The 23,973-nt window shown below is 37.9% G+C and overlaps 1 protein-coding gene across 3 annotated transcripts in view; it reads right to left on the reverse strand.

Annotated features, from left to right (window-relative positions):
- The window catches only part of enox2 (ecto-NOX disulfide-thiol exchanger 2), a 209,965-nt gene extending 190,066 nt beyond the window's left edge, over positions 1-19,899 (reverse strand). For 2 of the 3 annotated variants that reach the window (XM_066714985.1, XM_066714984.1), the window contains exon 1: positions 19,744-19,899. The gene's annotated coding sequence lies outside the window, so the exon portion shown is untranslated. Of the gene's footprint in view, positions 1-12,926; positions 13,014-19,743 lie in introns of those variants that run through there. The other variant, XM_066714986.1, reaches the window with a different exon arrangement.
- Positions 19,900-23,973: the final 4,074 nt, after the last annotated feature.

Genomic DNA, 23,973 nt, shown 5'->3' on the forward strand with positions numbered 1-23,973 from the left:
TTAACTACAGAAGACATTCTTACTGTACATTATGTGCACTGCATTACCCTACAGCAGGGAGCGGAGTACTTTACACATGCTAAACAGCAATCTCTGGCTGACACATTTATTGCTGAGCAGCAATTTGCTGACTGCTCATCTACAGTCTAAGGAAGAATAGTGCCCAGACTTAATTTGGACAGATAGACAAGCTGATGGACTGGAAGGTTTTAAGTAGTCTGCAGGCTATATATATGACAAGGCTTGGTTTACAGAGCAGTATATTTTGGAAAACAAAACAAACAAAAAAATAAAAGAAAAATAATTAAAAAAGCTTAATACAACGAGGTAAATTCTGATACTCAGAGGCCCAAAAGCATGCTCGATCACATTGAAAATGTGATCAGTATACTTGGCAAGAAGAGAGCTATTTCCTTAAGATGCTTTTCTTAAGATGCTTCTAATGCTTACAAACATATGTGTTCTCAATTAAAACTAACAAATAACTGCAGTTTCGTCTCACCAAAAAAAAAAAAAGAGGATTTTTTATAAAATGTGACTTAAGACATTTGTGTTTTCTATATTCTTGAATCCTTTGAAAGGGAAAAAGTCTAATTACATTAACAACTGCAAGTAAACATATTACAGGTCATAAACCTATTGGCATCTCAATCCTAAACCAACATAATCTACAGTTACTGTGGACTACCAATTGAGTTCACCGGACAATATAGTCTAGGGTTTGGCTAACCCAAAATGAAATATGAGCTCTTTGGTGGAGCTATGAAATGGAACAAATGTGAAGGATGGAGTTGGAAGATTATGAAATGCCTTGGCCTGCCATCAAGATGCACAAACTAAATCTGTTCTGGATGTTAAACCTGATCCTTTGGCTTCAGATCCTTAATCCACACTACCAATATTTCTCTCCCAACCTCCCAAGCTGAATCCCCCTCTCTTACATCCCCACAACCTATTTACTTACAGCATTCTTGAAGATCCTATACACAAACAAGGACAGACATAGAAACCTGCACATCTGGGATGTTCCAGTTTGAGTTACACACTCAAGTACAAACTATGCGAGCGATAGTTTTTTTGTGGGACAGTGAAATCCCATCTGTCATATTGCAAAAGTCTGGTTTATTTAATTTTTCTCAATTACTCAGAGCAGTCGGAACAAGGTTATACTGAATTACAGATTTAACATACTCTCCAAATTCATTATCATTTATATTAGGCAATGAAGCCCAACATGCCCTATCAGCACAACAGGCAAAACCCCCCAATCAGGAACAAAACATTTGGAAATGTGAAGCCCTAACACAAGATGATTAAATCCTTCAACATTCAACATTAATGTTCTTTTTCTAGGACACATTCCAGAAGTGGTTTTGTTTTGTATTTAGTTTTAAAATAGGCACTGTAAATTGAGGGGGGGGGGGAAACATCACCACCTTCACAGGAACTAGAGCTCCTTCTGCTTTGCCAGCATAATATTAATTGTATCAGTCCCACTCTTAATATGCATTGTGCATAGCAAACTGAAGAACTGCACAAAGCAGCAGGCTGTAAAGCCTTATTTTCCATCCTGCCGAGCAAACACAATGTGTTTACAATCTCTAACAATAGAAAAAGATGTTATTAGGAATGTTTATCGGTCAACAAAAGGAACAATAACTAAAAAAATAAATAAACATATACATTTGATGGATCCAGAATTTGGTTTGCAGCAAGATTAGACTCCAATAACCTAGAATTTAATGTAGGTCTTATTTACTAGGACTCGGTCTTCACCTGTCGACAATGTAATAATCTTGGCTACAGTCTATTTGCCAGCCTGTTTCAACTTTCATTGGCAATATAAACAGTAAAATGATATTCTGTGCACTGAAGAGACATCCATAAATTAAAGAACTGAAAATAAAGTCCTCTAATGATTCAATTAGATCCCCTACATTATACATAACCTCTCAGATCAAGGGACGAGTCAGGCTAATTCAAACCATTGCCAGTTAGTTCCTACTGGGGCAGATAATGCTGGGCAACACTTGAATCCTCTGTGAACCAAAAAGAAAGAAACACCATCCAATTAGAAGAGTCAGCCTCCGAGATGCCCGTGTTTCTGTCGTAGTCAATTACGGCTAAGGTAGCAGTGTACATCTCCCAAACACATATCCTCATGAGAGCAGGAAAATTAGCAATTGTTAGCTCTTCAGTTTACAAGCAAATATAAACAAGGCGATTTCCTACCCAGGCAAATTTGCCAGGTTTAGTGCAGATACCGTGACTATTATAATGAATCTCCAATTAACTGGAATACATCAAGACTACCTGAAATATGTGGTTATATCAGGCAAAACCATTCATGTGTTTGTATAGCCACGGATTACATAGTTTTTCTTCCTGTGGAATCCGTTTCCCACATGGACACTGTGTCCAATCAGTGTGAATAGCATAACTTTTATACAACACATTCATAGCTTGATATGTGAATTGACAGGAAGTACAATGTCTTTAATGTTTTTAACAGGGGTCAATGTACTCTGAAAAGACTCATGCAAAAAATATGCTCCAAATGCATTTATACCTGTGATGACCTAAAAGTTGCAAGCATCAATTATATGTATGCTATTGACAGCATACTGACAATATTTGATGTGTAGAGTGTACACCTGCATTTTCTTGATAAATCAACTTTAGTTACACTTTGTCAAGGGTTTGAATACATTTCAAGGCTACTGTACATGCTTTCAGAGTCCCGTGCAACCCAAGGACCAAAACACCTCAGATGGAAAAGATGATGCTCACAACAGGAAATTGACACTTACCTCAGGAGAAGGATTTGCCCTGTGATGACTCATTTCCCACTAACTGTATGTAATTGCATAGTCACCTAAAGCTCCCTGTAAATGCTGGTGACTTTGGCTGGAATTACCTCACAAAATAATATCATTACATCTTCATCTGCAAAATGACCACCACACCATTTACCAACCTGATTTCAGTGGAAAGTTTGCCTGTTGACTTTTAGTGTCTTTACCCCAACCCTGATTTTCACATACATATAAATACTTAATCTGATGTTTTAAAAACTCTGGGGAGTGTCACAGCAAAATTAGATATGTGAAGGATTCCAGCTCAAATGTTCCACATACCCTACCAAATATAAAAAGGAGAGATTAAGGGGGGGACAGGACTTGGTTATGTGACTTCCAGTTGATGTTATCCAGTTGCACTTTGTATTGCTCTTATGTTTTGTAAGTCGCCCTGGATAAGGGCGTCTGCCAAGAAATAAATAATGATAATAATAATAATAGTAGCCAATCATTAGACATTTGCATTTTAAGCATTTGAACAAGGCTTAAGAAACTAGACTTCACAAAGCAGTAAGTATTCACAGGGTATGCTAGGTTATTATTTCAAAACATTTAGGGGGCACCATTATGTTAAAAATAGAGTTAGCATTGCTTTGACATTGTTATTCACAGGACTTTCGCATTAGGTAAGAATTAAAGTTGCCCAAGGTAAATCTTTTTTCTCTTTTAGTCAAAACATTTTTTAGTTAAAAGGGGGAGGGGGAAAGACAGGCAGATGAAAACACAGAACAGTGTATTCCATTCATCAGCCATAGCAGAGTTGAAAGCACATATCCAAGAACATGTAGTCAGTGTTTCAGTCAATGAGCAAAAACTCTTGACACTGCTTCCTGATGATTCTTAAGATTACAAGCAATTTCCTCCCACTCACACAATGATAATTTGTTCTGTTGATTACATTATTTCAAGCCAAAACTAAAAAAAAAAAAGAAAATGTATTAATATGAAGGAGGAAGAGGGCTGGAGAATCACAGGGAGCAATGCGTTAATGACTCTGGTACACTTGCAACATGTAGCCTACACAATTAAAATGGTTGTGCCTACAAACTCCCCCCAAGAAATGAACATTAATTCTCTCCTGTAGTTTTAAAAAAGTTATGAAAGCTGTAATATGACAGGGAAAAATACATTCAAATATAATAATATATTAAAAAAAACTTCACTAAGTACCCAATTAAATAATTAGCCAGATTACGATGATGCGAGTGGTTTGGCAGATCACTAAAGAGATTAGCATTAAAAACATGAGAGGTAAATTGCTAACACATAGCAGGCACTTGTCTCCTTGAGACCAATTTAATGGTGCTTTGTATGAAGAGTACACTTTCTCGAAATACTTTTTGACAAATGAGGAAAAAAGTCCCAAAATCATTTAATTGTCCCTCCGGTGCGTTTTTATGGAGAGTCTGAATATTAAAACTGGTTAATGTTTCCCTGCAGGGCAATTCTTATCTAGGGATGGCACTTCAGCTCTTTTTATCTAGTTATATGAACACTTTTGCTTTGCTTCTTCTCGGCAACTAAGGGAACCAAAAAGAACTTGAGACACATACACACATACATGAAACTGGGATAAAAATGAAGGAGGAAGAATATATTTATCTCATTTATGCTGTCTCAGCCACACTTGAGGGTTGCGTATCTATGAGTGCTGATGGGCTTGATTTAAAAACCAGCAGTCATTAGTCCCATTCCCCTTTCTGCCATTCTGCAGACAGTCACACTAACAAGAAAATATTCTTTTCAGGCCTAAATTGCAGACCATAGCTACTAAAATACTGCACGTACCAAAATAAATTGAATAAAACAGATCGGCAGTACAGCGTGGTGTGATGCACCAACACATTTGCAAAAGATGATAAATATATTGCGTACTGCAAGTGACTACAAGATAAAAAGTTTGTTTTCAGATGCTATTGGTACATTAAAAACCATGGATGTCCCTATTATGAAAATACATATATTGTTATTGAGGGTTTGGCTAATGTCTGAAAGTTTAAGAAGGGTATTGCAATACTGGCTCTAAAGGGGGCACTATACCTCACCCCTGAGAAAGAGCACTGCACAGCCGATTACAACATTAAAGTTTGACCCATGTTTATAGGTTTATAAATGACCGCTCTCTTTTTAAGTACTGACTAGTGCGCCTGGGCTAACTCAATAACATAAACCAGCATACCCTTTCTCAGGTAACTATGACTATTTCCTCAAAATTTCTTGTACTTTAGTGGCCTATATAAAAGAACTATGATTAGATATGATGGGATAAAAAAAAAAAAAAAAAAAAAAGGCTCTTTAACCCAATTTTCTTCTACTTTGATTGAAATGATGTGCCTTTTCTGGATGTAAATATAGAGGAAAGGAGGGGGTGCCCTCTAGTAATTAGAGCAGCTCACACACAGATTTAAATTAGCATGGAGCAACAATTATTTCCCTAATCAATCACTGATTGGCATGGATTAATAATATCAAACAAGTTTTGATTACAGTTAAACATTTGTTCACTGATTCACAGAAAGGGAGACCTATTTGCAGTCTTGTGTTGAAAGGTACCCACGAGTGAGAGCTTTTTCTGTGTGTTGCTAGGATACAAACCTTCCACGTGAATCACTGTGGACGTGTTGTGGGAACAGCAACCCCCCCACCTCACCCCTAACCACCAGATACACACACCACAAACAATACTTTTCACTCCAAAAATGTGTCGGCTGCACTGGATTTTAAATTCAAATGGTGAATCCAGATGTTTTGGGGGTATCGATAAAAGGTAGAGTGATATCTGAAAATGCATAGGAGTACTTTAGATGAAGGATAGAAGGAATACTACAGTCCATTAGCTTTTGCAATGCGTCACCTTCAACTCGGGTACTGCTGAGTTACAGCACTCCACATATTGGATATTTTTTTGTTAATTATCATCTGGTGACATCCCATGGGGTTATTGATGAATGTGTGTCACATCTTATATTAATGGACCCTTCAAAAAAGTAAAACTATACCAGATTTTTTTTAAAGTTATAAATAATAGTAAATTGACAAGTAGAGAGTATAAGTGCTGAGGACAGGTGATGCAGTGAGAGAAAAAAAAAAAAAAAATCAATGTTGCTCACAAACCCTTGGTCCACTGAAGCTTTGTATCAAGGTTACATCAGCCTTTGTAACCAGAGTTCAAAATCAATATGGCCGTATTCAGGCATCAATTATTCCATTAGCACAATTTATTTTTATCTTACAAAAATCTATTGCACAAAACACTAACAAGGGCTCAGAGACCCAAAATCTGTGGGATATGTTGTTTGTTTGCATTATCTTCTGCATTTCTTTTTACTTTTTTAAAATCTAATCTAAGTAAATGCATGATTAAAAAAAAAAAAAAAATCAGCCTCCCACAAAGTATTGGCAACCCTGTCTGATTTGTGTATAGTTTTCAGCTCTCAATTACCAATTTGAAAGAGGAATAACAAAATGTATTGGCAATTTAAGAAATCCACCAGAATTAACTTGAATTGGATCAAGTAGCAGTTGATCACAGATGTTAGTGGTATGCTATAGTGTTTCTTCAAACAAGCACAGAGCATACAATTCACATATTAGGAAACATTTAACATTTAAATCAAGTATAATATTCCAGGAATTAAAGGACTTTTCAAAACCTTAGCAGCAAAGTCAGAATTGCATGAGTGTGGTTCGTGCATGAGGAGTTTATGCTTACAAGATTTCATTTTTCTTATTCTACATGTGAACTGAACTGCTTTAACTCTGCCACGCAATAATTAAGATATTTCGCACCACCCAGAGATTACACAGCATCTAACAGTAAGTACGCCAATAAAATCTACTTTTGCACAGGAAGCGCAGCATTCTTCAATCACAAGGTAATATGCCCACACTTGTTGGATTCTGAGGTGACTGTAATGCAAAAATTATAAGCCCACAAGCAAAAACTTTTTTAAATCTTGAGATTATTAAAAAAAGACACCTGCCATGAGGCATTTTACACAAATAAATAGATACTCCGACTCAGATTAAATTTAGCAATTCAAAAGCACTTCTGAAGTATACGATTGCTTACCACAACAACAAGATGGAGGAACAATGAATAGGCTACCTCCCACAGGTGTGAAAACAACTGTTCATGCACATTTCCAAATTCAGCAGAACTCACACTATGTGCTGCCTTGCGTGGGAAACTGAACCGTGACAATCGGCTGCAAATGTGACCCTACATTTACCAGTTTCCCAAGATTCCATCAGACGTTCTCTACATAGCATGGAACAATAATGAGATGCACAATTACTGTTTCAGCTTCCAAATCTATAATTCAACCTACCCATCACATTAGGTTAGCAGCAGTTTTCAGAAACCAAAAGTAGTTCTGTAATCAAGTAACTACCCCAAGTATCAGAATGACAAATGTATCCCAAGACTGATAACCAGGATGAACTTAGAATTGATGGTGAAGGATGGCTCTAATACATTAAAACAGAAACGGCAGAATATAATCAAGATCTAGCCTATATATAGACAGATATTTATCCATGAACTGTTAATTAAAGCCTCCTGCTGTGAAACCAGGTACCAACCAGACCCCCCACTGTAAACAAGAGGTTATATCACAGAAGAGCAATTTGGGGAAAATTAAAGCTCTCTCATCGTGATACAATTAAAACAAAGAACATTTCTCATATAAAAGGCATGGTTATAGGCTATGTTAACTGATTCACCATCACTCACGTGAATGAGCCATCTATGACAGTTTAAAGTTAAACAAAATCAATCCTTTGTGCAAACTTTTTTCTTTCCTGTTACAGTATATAGTTGCATGCAGTCATGCATCTAAATAGATACATTCTACAAAACAAAAATACAAAGAAATATATCCAACAACTGACATAAACTATACAAATCACCTACTGTGGGAAAAGAGCATCCCTGATACCATAATTGAGTATAAAACCATCTAAATTGGAAATTACTTGGGATTGCAAACCATTTGGCACCAAGGCACATTTCATAATCCTTGGTAATTAGAATATACTGGATTCCTCAAGCTTTGTTCGTGCACAAGCATCACTCGGGGAGCTTAATAATGAGGACAATAACTATAGAGCCATGAGGCAAGATAAGCACAAACTGTGATTTTAGCCCAGGCAAAATATGCCAGGCATCAGCATTTCTTTTTTTTTTTTTAAAGCAAGCAGTTCCAAAGTCGAGGGACATAATGAGAGAAAGCTGAAGACTCTCAGGGATCGAAGATGTGCCTGAGGTGGCGTTCAGAGACAGCTACAGAGCGGAGAATGCTTGCCTCCACAGGTATGTGCACACAGTCAGCACTTATTGGACATCTCCAGCTGGGAGCATACCTGGCTTTATGGTACAAGCAAAAGAAACAGAGAAACGGTGTCTGAAAAATTATTTGTGATGTAGCATTGAGGGGCAAATTCTGAAGCAGAAGAATATAGTTTTTAGTCATTCTGCACAATCTGATTTGTCACACACAGGCCAATGAGCAGGGTACTACAATAATCCAGTCTTGGGTCCCAGTCCTTACAACTTCAAGGAGCTCCTTTTTTCCAAACCTCATCTTCCTTAATACAGGGTAAGATTTCCACCTCTCCAAATCTGAATGCATCTTTTTTTTACTGTATAAATTGTGAAATAGAAAGCTTTTCATTTTAGAAGGTAAGCTTGTAATTTGGTTTACTTGGACCTACAATGATGTTATTTGTTTTTAAATACAGGGAACAATTTCAAATACATTCAACCAGGAAGTACAACTGCCTGTAACTGGTTGCTTGATAGATAAGTTTACCTGCCCTGACTGCAATCTTATTCCAAAGGACCTGCTGAGATGTATTAAGTCCATCAATATTTCAATATTGTTTTAAATCAGAAACAAAAAAAATTTGACAAATGTTTTCAAACAGAGCAGCATTAACAAAGCTAACAAAGCTAAAACATTCAGACATTTGATTAAACAAATAGAACTCAATGGTGAAGAAAAGATTCAAAGGCTTCCAGACGTCTTTCTGTGGTTCAACTGTGCCATCCAGTGACAGTGCAAGGGGTTAGCAAATTAACCCTACCAGAGGATAATCACCACGTCAGTGTACTTCCTCATTCTGTGTTCTCAACTGCAAAAGCTAATGTAACAGAGTTGTTCTAGAAAGGTGTAAGCCAAGCACAAATGTAGCTCAGACAGAAGTTGAAATGTTTGTTTCCTGTTATGTGAATTGCTACATTTGCAGATGTGCTATTATACTTGGTATATGAGTTACCCATGGAGCTTATATGGTGTCATCGACCACAAAGCCAAAGTCTAGAGGCTTCCTAGATTCCATTCCATAAAGTCAGAGCCAACCCTCTGTATTTCTGTTTATTCATCCATTTATGGTTTATTATGTTACATGGGAAGAAAAACATTTTTTTGTTACAGTCTTTTGTGGCTTCAGCATTTTTCTTTAGTCATAGATGTCAATTTTGGCTTACTGGTGCACAGTAATGGCACTTGAAACTGTGTCCCAGTTTACTTTGAAGTCCTAAGATGAAAGAAGGATCTGTTGATTATGTGTGTGTAATGTGGGTCCTGCGACCTGATCAACATTTACAGTTATCACATTTTAAATGCAAAATGCAAAAACACATCTCACTATCGATGACAGCTGAGCAATAAGATAATACTCTTTTCCTGCAGTGCATTCACCTGAATAAATCCTTGCATGTTAAGAAGTGTGTAATATGTAAAACATATCAATATAAATCAAAACTTGTTTGTTTATGCATGTCATAAAATTCAAACATGTACGTAAAAAACTAAGCTAGGGACTGAATCCTTTATTCTCAAAAAAGATTAAATTATAATCACTGTGAACAGATTCTTTTTAAATTCATGATCTTGCACAAGTTTTCAGTTGTTAGCTTTTTTAGTATTGTTTTCCATATGGCACGTAATTCTGATTGCCAGACTTTATATTACAGCAAATGTCATGTGCACAATGTTATTTGCAATAAAAGTTTACTCAAAGAAAAACAGTCTGTGAAATGTTTTAATCATTATTTTATTTAAACCATTGTTTAGACCCAATAGATATAAGCTTGTGAAAATGTCAAATTATGTCACTTACGGATGTGAAACCTGGTAAGTTAATGCAAAAATGATGCAGAAACAGCAGATGACATGAAGGAGCATGAAAAGATGCATGTTTGGAATAACAAGAAGATATAGAAACAGAAATGAATGGATCCGAGAACAAACCAAAATATGTGACCTAATTCAAAGAGTGAACATGTTAAAATGGACCGGACACACAGCAAAAAAATTGCAACTGATCAAATATGGATAAAGAAACTTATTTAATGAATCCCAAGAGATGAAAAACGACCTAGAAAACAACCACATACAAGATGGGAATATAAAATCATATACTTTGCAAGCTTGGCATGGAAAAGAGAAGCAATACAGCGAAGCATTTGGCAACATCTTGGGGAGACCTTTATCCAGCAGTGGACTGACATAGGCTGATGGTGATGGTGATGAAATGTCAAATTAAACATAGTGCTAACTAAAGGAAATGTGTATATGAATGTCATAAAGCATACATTTTGATTAACATTACTACAAGCCAGTAAGCCACATTTGATAGAGGTTGTCATTATACTGCTGACACAAGTCTTTTTATGTTATGTCTACAAACTGCATTTATATTTTATGTTCAAATCAGGAAAAAAAAACTACTAAACTAGTTTTGAAGACAGTTATGAGTACAGCACACTGAGCAGCCTAAAAAAATCAGTTTATGAGTAGCAATATATATGCATCATTCAAAAGCAGATTTATTTGACAGCCACAGACAAATCTTAAAGCAGAGTACTATAATAAACTGGGCAATTATCTAATCTTGTAAAGATGCAACCACCTAATTTGCTTAGGAAATATTTAAACGTCTGGTCTCCCTCTGTCTTCAAGATTCAGTAGAATAATATTACCTAAACCTCCTACAGCTCTTCCTCTCAATAATGTCTTCATTAACTCTTCCAGGAATACAAAAGGGAAAATGAACGCAAGTAAAATGACTGATTGACCGTTGCTGAAATGGTAGAGACCCTTTCTGCACATCATTCTTAAAATGCTATATCACTACCATATTAAATAGAAACTGAGTTTCCCCATAGATCAACTCCAACCCTACTTTTTAGATTTTATTTTTAAAAATAAGAGGGAGAACTTGCGACTGGTCCTGGGAAAATTGCCAGCTTTTACTCGCAATATATATTTTAAAGATTCTGCCAAAATGAAAATGATATCCCTCTAAAAGCAATGATAAACCTAGACATTAAATCGAGGCAAGTATGCATCAGGGTCAAGGCAAAAAAATATTTCACAACTATGCATTGGCTCAGATGTTAGCATCAGGCAACTCTTTAATGGGACATGGTAGATTCGATTCCCGGCCAGAGGCAGAACGAGAAGCAATTTAATAAAATACATATTGATCTTGCTGCCAAATACACTGCTGGGTAGTTCTATAGAAGTCACGTCCTCATCCCAACATGAAGATATATTACAGCTGCAGAACTCGGAAACAAAAGACTGCTTTCCTAACACTGCCAGAGACAGGACTGTGTCAGAAACACATACATGCATCTTATTCACTCTTTTAGAGAGAAAATGTGTTAATAATGTCAGTTAAAAATGCTAGTTACAAATGGATACAGGATAAAGGCCATAATTAGAGGTCATAAGAAAGATGACCTGCAAGTTTCCATCACACTATAATGAAAGTCAGGATTTGAAATGTCAAGATTTTATCACAACTCAGTCACAGTAGATCAGGTAAATATCCAGAGTTCACAACATTGATTTAATTTAAAAGCATGACATTCATAATCACAGGATGGCCAGCAAAGGCACATTTTCACAGTGATTAATACGGTTAAGGAAACTACACACACTGAGTTAGTGTGTGTGTGTATGCACAATGTCATAATCGCACGTAAAGTTGGGGCATTGGGGTAGATGCACTATTAACAAGTGTTTTATCAATATATTGTTTTTCTTTTCAATGCTTAGGTTTTAGATCACACAAAATCATCCAGAAAATGAGAATTGTGATACATTTTTCATCTTTTTTTTTCAGCTTTTTCCAATTCCATTTATACCATTCTACAATTTATATTTTGTTCCATCCACTCATTAAAATGCACCAAGACGATGATATTCTCGCTTCACAACATAAAATCAAATCAAAACTATTTTGGAACAAGGTTGTTTTGGGTAGAAGAGTAAGCAAGAGCAGGCTGTGAAGTAATGAAAAAGCTTTGTTTAATAAAAAGAAAGGCAGTGAAAAATGAAGTACATTGAACATTGCCACTTTTGATTGAATTGTAAAACAACTATACTTAATTATTACAGTGAATAAGATGCAGTGAACAAATAAACGAAGTATAAGCCTTAATGTGGGGGTCTACAATATGTCTGCATATGTGTGGACCAAAACATTGCAGCACCAGATAAATCTGTATAAGAATTCCTAATTAGTGCTCTAACCAATGGTTCATAAAATGTGGACCCCAAAAGACAACTGGGAACTATTCACCACAAGGTAAGTTTCAACACTTCATCAGTATATGCTCTTGGTAAAGAGAGTATTGGGTACACCAAAGGCCCGTGGCCTGCATGATGGCTTTCAACATTTGACTTTCATTTGCAATTAAATTATTTTGATTTCCTTGATTTCAGTATTTATTTGGAAATGGTGGGGGTTGAGGATTGTGCAATATAAATGATGGAAGAAAAAAACATTGCCTGAAGAGTTTGAGAATGCTTGGCAGAGCAGGGTTCCCAAGTGATTCAACAAATAAGACTTCTGCTCAAAGTGTAGGTTGGACCCTGATGTGGCTGGTTAGAATCTATGCTATGTCATTAGACAGCTGTAACACAGCAGCAGTGCACAATTGGCTGCCAGGGCACCAGTGAGCCTGCCTTGTCTCCATGAGACAGTCAGTACTCCTAGCAACGTTTTAGCCATGTGGGCTTGCAGTGTGGAAAGAATCAAATTATAGCTCACGCTTTAGGGTGAAGAGTGTATATTGCCAGCAACTCTCGCGCACCTGTACAAAGGAGGTAGCAGTCGATAATCCTGAAACTGAAAGGGTTCAAAATTAAAATTCAAACAAAAAGAATAAATGTGTAAGGATATAGTCTTGGAAACAACTTAAAATACAGCAGTGTCTAACCTGAGTTATGCTGGTTGAAGCGAAATATATCTAGGCTGCTAAAAGGAATATTAAATTTAACCAGCTTATCTTGTTCTAAGCAAGGTTATTTCAAATGTATTCAACTAGGAAGAAGAACTCTGAAGCATGTAACTGGTTACTTGATAAGTTTACCTGCCCTACACCTCATCTTATTCCAGAGGACCTGCTGAGATGTTTTTTTGGTCAATGAGATTAATCCTACAGAAACAATAAATGCCACAAACGGTTTCCAAACTTAAATGGATCCGTTCCAGTTAAAGCAGCAAAATATATCCGTTTTTGGCTCCCCTTCATTTTTTGGTTTAAGCATTTACTTTACACACTACCTACAAATAAATATCATGAAATGGAGCTTGTCACTTGGGGAAATAGGCCTAACTATTATACATGTAATTTATAAAGTTTTAAAGAGATGGATATGCAGTCTACCAAAACAGAAGACCACATCACAATATAATTATATTTTTGCTAGTTTTAGGACTTTTTTATATATAATTGAAATAAATCCATTTAAGGCATCATTATTCCATAAATGTTTCAATTTTGTTTTAAATCAGAAACAAAATAAGAGGCCTAAATGTTTTTAAACAGAGCAGCATTTGCATAAAAACATAAATCAATAAAGTCAAAGACTATCATTTCAAAATGAAAATTAGGCCGGAATAAGCAACTGAATAGGATTTTTTTTTTTAGTTTATTATCTAGAGATTTCAGATTCAAGCTATAAATATTACTGCACGATTATGAACAATGCTGTTGTCAATGTTATTTGCAGCACCATACTAGAACTGTAATTCCATAGTTCGTAACAATAACCATTTATATCACTCTGAACATTACTAACAAAATGAGTAATAGAACTGGTCCATTACCTGCAAATAATGAAAATAAATGCATTTAGTTGAAAATTCAAACAGTCTGTCAACATTATACCTAGAAATATATATATATATATTTATAAAGCGGAGGAAATATAATATAATATTTTTCATAAGCAATTTCAGAGTCATTGTGATGCCTGATAAACTTAATATAACCACTGAGCATACATTGCTAAGTGATACCAGTGGTAGCAACACTTTCATGACACTAACAAAAAAACATAAACATACAAAACTATTGCATTGTAAGGCAAATTTGTGTCTGTTCTTCAGTAAATCTAATGAAACAGGATTGTATTCAACCAGAAGCACTCACATCAGTGTTGCACATAGCACAGATAACTTGCACAATCTGGAAAACTAAATCAACGTAGGAAAATCGGTTTAATATATATATAGGCATTCAAAAGTCACATTCCATTCAGTTAATCATTCCATCATATATATCTATAATGCTTTCAAAATACTTATTAAGCAAGGTGTCACGTTAAAGTCATTGAAGGTAATCGTCAAGCATAAAACTGAGATGCACATTTTACTTTTAACAAAACAGTTAAGCAAGAACAGTGTCATTAATGTTTGAAAGCCTGTTTACTGGATACCCCACAAATATAATTTGTGGAAAAACATCACACAAAACAAAGGCAAAGAGAGTCACCACCACTATAAAACTTGGGTTCCTTCAGTTACACAAAAGGAAAGAAAAGCGTTTTCCCCTGATTTTGGGTGCCTTGTGCAGTTGAGTATTCTGAATAAACACTTAACAATATTACACTATTGGATCATATTTTTCAAAAAATGTGCCTACACACATACAGTGAGGGAAAAAAGTATTTGATCCCCTGCTGATTTTGTACGTTTGCCCACTGACAAAGAAATGATCAGTCTATAATTTTAATGGTAGGTGTATTTTAACAGTGAGAGACAGAATAACAACAAAACAATCCAGAAAAACGCATTTCAAGAAAGTTATCAGTTGATTTGCATGTTAATGAGGGAAATAAGTATTTGACCCCTTCGACTTAGTACATGGTGGCAAAACCCTTGTTGGCAATCACAGAGGTCAGACGTTTCTTGTAGTTGGCCACCAGGTTTGCACATCTCAGGAGGGATTTTGTCCCACTCCTCTTTGAAGATCCTCTCCAAGTCATTAAGGTTTCGAGGCTGACAATTGGCAACTCGAACCTTCAGCTCCCTCCACAGATTTTCTATGGGATTAAGGTCTGGAGACTGGCTAGGCCACTCCAGGAACTTAATGTGCTTCTTCTTGAGCCACTCCTTTGTTGCCTTGGCTGTGTGTTTTGGGCCTTCAGACGGGCCTGTACATGTGCTTTCTTGAGCAGGGGGACCTTGCGGGCGCTGCAGGATTTCAGTCCTTCACGGCGTAGTGTGTTACCAATTGTTTTCTTGGTGACTATGGTCCCAGCTGCCTTGAGATCATTAACAAGATCCTCCTGTGTAGTTCTGGGCTGATTCCTCACCGTTCTCATGATCATTGAAACTCCACGAGGTGAGATCTTGCATGGAGCCCCAGACCAAGGGAGACTGACAGTTATTTTGTGTTTCTTCCATTTGCGAATAATCGCACCAACTGTTGTCACCTTCTCACCCAGCTGCTTGGCGATGGTCTTGTAGCCCATTCCAGCCTTGTGTAGGTCTACAATCTTGTCCCTGACATCCTTGGACAGCTCTTTGGTCTTGGCCATGATGGAGAGTTTGGAATCTGATTGATTGATTGCTTATGTGGACAGGTGTCTTTTATACAGGTAACGAGTTGAGATTAGGAGCACTCCCTTTAAGAGAGTGCTCCTAATCTCAGCTCGTTACCTGTATAAAAGACACCTGGGAACCAGAAATCTTGCCGATTGGTAGGGGATCAAAAATGTATTTCACTCATTGACATGCAAATCAATTTATAACTTTTTTGAAATGCATTTTTCTGGATTTTTTGTCAGTGGGCAAACGTACAAAATCAGCAGGGGATCAAATATTTTTTTCCCTCACTGTATGTATTGTCATTGTAATATGTGTGTGTGTGTATATATATATATATATACACACACACACACACACACACACTCACCTAAAGGATTATTAGGAACACCTGTTCAATTTCTCATTAATGCAATTATCTAACCAACCAATCACATGGCAGTTGCTTCAATGCATTTAGGGGTGTGGTCCTGGTCAAGACAAACTCCTGAACTCCAAACTGAATGTCTGAATGGGAAAGAAAGGTCATTTAAGCAATTTTGAGCGTGGCATGGTTGTTGGTGCCAGACGGGCCGGTCTGAGTATTTCACAATCTGCTCAGTTACTGGGATTTTCATGCACAACCATTTCTAGGGTTTACAAAGAATGGTGTGAAAAGGGAAAAACATCCAGTATGCGGCAGTCCTGTGGGCGAAAATGCCTTGTTGATGCTAGAGGTCAGAGGAGAATGGGCCGACTGATTCAAGCTGATAAAAGAGCAACTTTGACTGAAATAACCACTCGTTACAACCGAGGTATGCAGCAAAGCATTTGTGAAGCCACAACACGTACAACCTTGAGGCGGATGGGCTACAACAGCAGAAGACCCCACTGGGTACCACTCATCTCCACTACAAATAGGAAAAAGAGGCTACAATTTGCACAAGCTCACCAAAATTGGACAGTTGAAGACTGGAAAAATGTTGCCTGGTCTGATGAGTCTCGATTTCTGTTGAGACATTCAGATGGTAGAGTCAGAATTTGGCGTAAACAGAATGAGAACATGGATCCATCATGCCTTGTTACCACTGTGCAGGCTGGTGGTGGTGGTGTAATGGTGTGGGGGATGTTTTCTTGGCACACTTTAGGCCCCTTAGTGGCAATTGGGCATCGTTTAAATGCCACAGCCTACCTGAGCATTGTTTCTGACCATGTCCATCCCTTTATGACCACCATGTACCCATCCTCTGATGGCTACTTCCAGCAGGATAATGCACCATGTCACAAAGGTCGAATCATTTCAAATTGGTTTCTTGAACATGACAATGAGTTCACTGTACTAAACTGGCCCCCACAGTCACCAGATCTCAACCCAATAGAGCATCTTTGGGATGTGGTGGAACGGGAGCTTCGTGCCCTGGATGTGCATCCCACAAATCTCCATCAACTGCAAGATGCTATCCTATCAATATGGGCCAACATTTCTAAAGAATGCTTTCAGCACCTTGTTGAATCAATGCCACGTAGAATTAAGGCAGTTCTGAAGGCGAAAGGGGGTCAAACACAGTATTAGTATGGTGTTCCTAATAATCCTTTAGGTGACATATATATATATATATATATATATATATATACACACACACACACAGATCAGCCATAACATTATGACCACCTGCCTAATATTGAGTAGGTCCCCCTTCTGCCACCAAAACAGCGCTTTCAGCAGTGGACAGGGGTCAGCGTGGGCACACTGACTGGTCTGCGGCTACGCAGCCCCATACGCAACAAACTGCGATGCACTGTGTGTTCTGACACCTTTCTATCAGAACCAGCATTCACTTTTTCAGCAATCTGAGTTACAGTAGCTCATCTGTTGGATCGGACCACACGGGCCAGCCTTCGCTCCCCATGTGCATCAATGAGCCTTGGCCACCCATGACCCTGTCGCCGGTTCACCGCTTTTCCTTCCTTGGACCACTTTTGATAGGTACTGACCACTGCAGACCGGGAACACCCCACAAGAGCTGCAGTTTTGGAGATGCTCTGACCCAGTCGTCTAGCCATCACAATTTGGCCCTTGTCAAAGTCGCTCAGATCCTTACGCTTGCCCATTTTTCCTGCTTCTAACACATCAACTTTGAGGACAAAATGTTCACTTGCTGCCTAATATATCCCACCCACTGACAGGTGCCATGATAACGAGATTATCAGTGTTATTCACTTCACCTGTCAGTGGTCATAATGTTATGGCTAATCGGTGTGTGTGTGTGTGTGTGTGTGTATGTGTGTGTATGTATTAGTTGTGTGTATTGTTAAATCTAGTCAGACAGTTGGAATTAATTCATATAATTATTTTTCTATAGAGAAGGATCTTCATTACAACTCAGTATCCAGTGTAGAGCCCTGACTCAGACTTCAAACTTCTTTAATTTGCTTTGACGCATGGGAGATTGATCAGAAGACTTTTACTAAATGTTTTAGACACAATGAAGGACAATACACTGTGTGGTTAGTTGGGGGCCTGTCAAATCTTAATTGATCTCCCATTCTAGAGCTGATTCTCAACCATGGGTAACTATAGTAGCTGATCACAGGTGCAAAAGGCAGAAATATTAAACAATTATCATTGGCTAAGTGTTCTAGTAGTACACTTATCTTACAGTTTCTTTTTGGACTCAGTCATTCTCATTGGTATTTAACCACATTTAATCTTTCTAGTACACTATAGTATAATGTTTTACTTTTTAAACTGTTATGATGCAATCTTTCAAATCAGTCATCAGTTCTCAGGTAAAGGTTTGTTAATATAATGTGCATGTGCATATATCCCAATGGAACTGTGTTTCCATAGAAAAAGCACATCAGGTATTAGCCAGTGACGGCTCAGATTCAGATTGCATCACGTCTATTGTACAGCACTGTGCAAGCCCTTTTTTCCGATCTTAAAAAAAACAGCCTAGGAGATGGAGCAGCTTCTAATCCCACCTATACAGAACATAGCTGCCTGTCTTGTTACTGCACTAAAAATACTTCACATTTCAAGACAGCTCAGCTCAGTGATATTCAACTCCACAAGGTCTAGCTACTACCAAGCAATATGTATGGATGTTGTGTATGTCAAGACGCCGATGTTCCTACGTTTTTTCGGTGGCAATGTCTGCACATAACTATTCTGAAAGCGGGATATTGCCTGCGGACACACACTCCGGTAATGCAATAAAAAACAATGCCTGGATTAAGAGCAATCTATGGTTTGCAGTCCCTTCCTATGGGTCTCCAAAGCACATTTGAATGTAGACGGGGAAACGAACACCTTCATTTCAGCTCATTTAAGACGCCCCCTTCCCCTGCACAGCTCAATGGGAAACGACCTGCAGGCGGACTGCATGGCTCTGTCGTGTGCATGTAGTCTGTCAGTGGCTGTGGCGCTTGCTCTCGATCGTGTCAGGAATATCGCATAGAAATAGTAAACACGTGCAAACAAGACACAAAACGCAGCAGACAGTTTTACGGAGCACTACAAAAGCACACGGGTTGCGTTCTTGTAGCGCAGATTTCAGCAGTTCTGCACAGATCTGCGCTTTTGAGCCAGTTATATCACACGCAAAGTGCAGCTCTGTGGGAGTCTGCGCTGCAACAACGCCACCACGATACTAAACACCAGGAGAAAGTTATGGCGCACAGGCTGTGCATCCCCGCGTTTGTGTCTTTTAAAGAAACGCCGGTTTGGCCAGTGCTTGTGCCCGAGGACAGCTCTACAGTTTGTATTGACACAGATGGAGCTGAATGGGATATGAGACTGGGTGAGAGCATGCGGGTCCCCCCCGACCACCATGAGACCTGCTCGTATAAACAACAAGTGTGACGTTTGTAAACCTTGGCGATCGTGACCACAACAACTGAAACTTTACCCGCACTGTGGCGCGGAGGGGGCAGCGTCCGGCTACAGGAAAACTGTGTCGTGATGCACGGAAACCAGAACAGCAACGGGGAATATTTACATCCAATATCCACCGGCGGCCCGCGTTATTAAATTGCATATTGGTTTACTTACTTTCTCTATTTGTGAATTGAACGTCGTGCCCCGAGGTACCTTATCAACCCCGCACTTCCTCCTGGTTACCAAGCAAGCAGAGAACAAGTAACGATGCTCGCCGAACAAGAGCGACCCTGAGCAGGCGCTCTGCATTCTGGGAAGCTGGAGGACGTGTGTTTGCCTTCCTGCTTTTGTGTGGGACAGGGCGCCACCTAAAGGAAGAAGTACAGATATACAGTATGCCCAGAAATGAGTTGCCATGTTATTTTAAGTAACCAAAATAAGCAAGGTGCCCTTTGTTGTGATTGATCTGGACAGTGTTGTTTGCATTGCCTTGAAAGCATATGTTGTGTAGAAGTACAATGTATATTAGACTACATTACATTCCTGCAATACTGCACTACACTACAGTATACAAACTTTATTCTATAACACGACAGAACTACTATAAGCGAATTCGTCTACTTATTATACAGTGATAGCCCCCAAGACTAAATAAGCTTTTTCAACAAATACAAGAAGATAGGCAAAGTGTGGTACAAGGCAGCCAAAAAGTGTCATAGACGACCACACAATGTAATGCACATCCAAAAAGGCATACCCTACCAAAAATGCCTTATTGGAGATAAATAAAAAGCCATGTAGCACCTTAAAAGTGTCATACACAACTAACTATGGGACTAAAAAAGTAATCAGACTGCAACCCACTGTAATGCGCATTTTTAAGTGAAATCTGGTGGACAGCAGAGTTCATTTTCTTTCAGAGATTCGGCCTAAGATTGTTAGCTTGTGAGTTCTTTATTATGATCAGTCTGTGTGTGAAAACATGCAGTCTTGTTCTCTAGCAAGATCTTTATTATTACTTTTGTTACTTTTACTGATGCACACTACTTCTTAACCAAGAACAAAGCCAGGGAGAAGGAGAGCATAGCATAAGCAGTCCACAATGAGCTTGATTGTGTAACATAGCCAGACTACTGTTACTACAGCTGCTAATAATAATGAAGATCCTGAGAGTGAACAAGACTACATATTCTCACATGCTAACTGATTCATTTGCCACTCGAAGGTGAGCAGGGAGGGGTAAATGTAATGATATATGGCTCCCTCAACTTTACTCACCTGTCTTTTACACAGACACTTTATCTCCTCCCATAAAGATGGAAAATAAATCCTATCTATTGTCATATGGTGTAAAGACCAAGCAAAACAGACAGTCAGGAGTTTCACATTATGAAGGTTTACGATATACCAAGTGCTTAGACAGGATATATTGTAGACTATACATCATAGAATGTCAGTGGGACGCCAAGTAATGCTATGTATGTTAAGGAAATGTATCTGAATGCAGCAACATAATGCACAGGGTAGTTAAGCACCTGTAAAAACACAGTCAATTTATTACATACATGGTTCTAAGCATAAGAGGCATTGAGGTATAGGAATTAAAAATCAAACTGCTGACATTTTTATTTCAGTATATTTAGATAGTTTAACAGCATGAATACTGTATATTTTGCAATTAACCAAGTGAATTGCAACATCATGGTTGAACATCTAATGTTTTCATACTTTTGGTTTCAAATATTTTATGCTGGATGATGTTCTTAATGCTTGAACTTCTTTGAGACACAAAGTCTCATACGTAACACCTGCTTCAAGATTTTCTATTAAGTCATCACAACTGCACTTAGCAGTCTTTGAGACACAGCTATTTCACTGAATCCCACAAGAATTATTACAAATAAATGTGGGAGAAAAAGTCTGTTTCTTCCTACATACAGTTTTCAAAGCACTTAATGCAGTGTTCACTGTCAAGCCCAGGCAGTCAACCTTGTCGCAAAGAGTGCTACTTATGGTGTTTTTAGAGTCCTGTTGCAGGAGTTAATGAGGTGTTAAAATATCTAAGATAGACTGGAAGCCTGGAGACCAGGGTGGTAAGGGGGTTACAGACAGCAAATTATTGCACACTGTTCTGCAAATTAGTTTCCATCCTATGAATGCAATGACTCTTCATTGCAGTAACAGTAGGTCATTTATTTAGCAGCAGGCTTTGCCACTGGGGTTGCTAATTAAACATCAAAATCAAGGAACCAGAAATACAAATTTCTAGTACTTTACAAACTATTTTTCTTTTTTATATATATAAAATAAAATCTTAATTACAAAAGAAACAGAATAAAAGAAAAGGTATGCCTGAGAGAAAGTTAGGTCTATGTCCAGACATTATTTCAGTCCAGAGGAATGTTACTAATGCATAGGAAGCTCTAACAAAGACCCCAAACTAGTGGAGGACACATTTAAACCAGGCCGGATCAAGTGCACTGCAGACCAATACGTTTCTGTGTAACAGAATTACTTCCATCTCCTTGACAGCAACTCTGGTCTGGCAGATTCCCTCTCCAGATGCCAAGCGACTCAGCACTACCAGAGGCTTACAGCAGTGTATATTAGCAAAGATGTGGTCTATAACAGGGGTCCCAAACTTTTTTTACCCAGGAACCCCTTTGCTGCCCAGATTTTGGCTGAGGACCCCTACTTACCAAAGAATGGTGGTGGAGGTGTGGGGGAGTGGGATGCTGATGATAAAAACTTATGATAGCAGTGGGGGGCAGGGTTGCTGACGGTAAAAACATACGAAAACTTACTGACGGGCGGGGACTGACGGTATTTTCGCAGGAGTGCCAGACCGCATTTTAAAATAAAACTTTTTTGGGGGGGGGATCTTTCCACGGACCCCCTAGCACCCCCTCGTGGACCCCAGTTTGGCAACCTCTAGTATAGAAGACAGTCAATTTCCCTGTTTAACCACTACGAACCTTTACTAATAAAACAATGAAACTGCAAAAAGTGTATTGAAATATTATGAATAATTTATTCATGTTCCCAAATTGAAATTGTTCATTACATTACTCAATTTGAGGGACATTCATCCAAGTTTACAATCACCCCTTCTCCACCATGTTTATTCTGTATTATCATATGAAAACCACATGTAACAACTGTCAATGTTCACTAGGGGGAATTTATTAATAACAGCAACAACAAAAATTAAAAGAATAAAACACAAAATCAGCAAATCACTCTGGGGTGTTTTTCATTAATGGTCATTTCATAAGTTAAACGGATAGTGAGAGAGACTGGATCAGTTTCATACCATTAATGCCCTGCCCCACATTCACACCCCACATCAACTAAACTACATTTCCTATATGAAATCAAATTGGAAATTGAGGTTACAAGGGATTTAGGATTACATGCCTTTGTGTTAGTATTCATAGTTCATTATTGCATTACTTGTATCACAGAGACATTAACAAAATACAGAATTTTGGTTTTCTGTTGTAAGAAAAAAATTACTAATATAGTACATGCAATTTAAGCTCTGTTCAAATAAGTTTTTAACAATTGGGATTAGTATAATACAGACAAGCATTGCTTGAAGCTTTTAAACCAGATCAAATTTCTTAATAAGGAGAAAAAACATAGGGTTGGATTCCCCTCATCTTTAAAAAAAGTCTGATAATTTGAGACTTTTTTATTATGAAAATTGACAAGCATCTACCAATTAATAGAAAGAACATACCCTGGATAAAGCTCTAGTTATGAAGCTTGACTTAAATTACAGTTTACAGTGATGTGCATCTTTGTTATGCCTGGCTAATGGGTTCTTGAAATTCTATTCTCTGAATGCATGTAGAAATAATCTTCAAACCCTTTGCAGTTTCAAAAAGTTGTGACAGCGCACATCATTAATTAGAGGCACCAGGCTCCAGCATCTCTGCCTAGGGAAAAAAGTAATTTATAGAATAGTCCCATCTGATAACTTGACAGTTTTTCAAAGGGAATCCAAGAGGGTTTATTTAATGGATAATGTATAAAGTATGTAAATTAAGAGTAATATGGTGGGATACAGAACTGGAGTGTGTGTGTGTGTGTGTCACAATGCTTGCTTAAAGACCGCAAAATAAATGTGCACATTTTTAAGACATTTAACTCATTACACTTGTTCAGATTACCAGTTTAAATTTAAAATGCAAATTAATGGTTTAAAAACCTCTTGGGCTGTGTATAACCCAGTTAAGAGTTCTCATTTTTAACATTTAACAGTGGACTTTTCTACCATGGGTAAGCAGCTGTGGGACAGACTGTATGTCTCTTCTTCAGCAGAGATGGCAGGGACAAAGTTTTGATTTGATTCATGTAGCACTAACAGATGAAATAATGCAACAAAGTTAACAACATGAA

Source organism: Amia ocellicauda, chromosome 10, assembly GCF_036373705.1.
Source record: "Amia ocellicauda isolate fAmiCal2 chromosome 10, fAmiCal2.hap1, whole genome shotgun sequence".
NCBI classification, from domain to species: domain Eukaryota; kingdom Metazoa; phylum Chordata; class Actinopteri; order Amiiformes; family Amiidae; genus Amia; species Amia ocellicauda.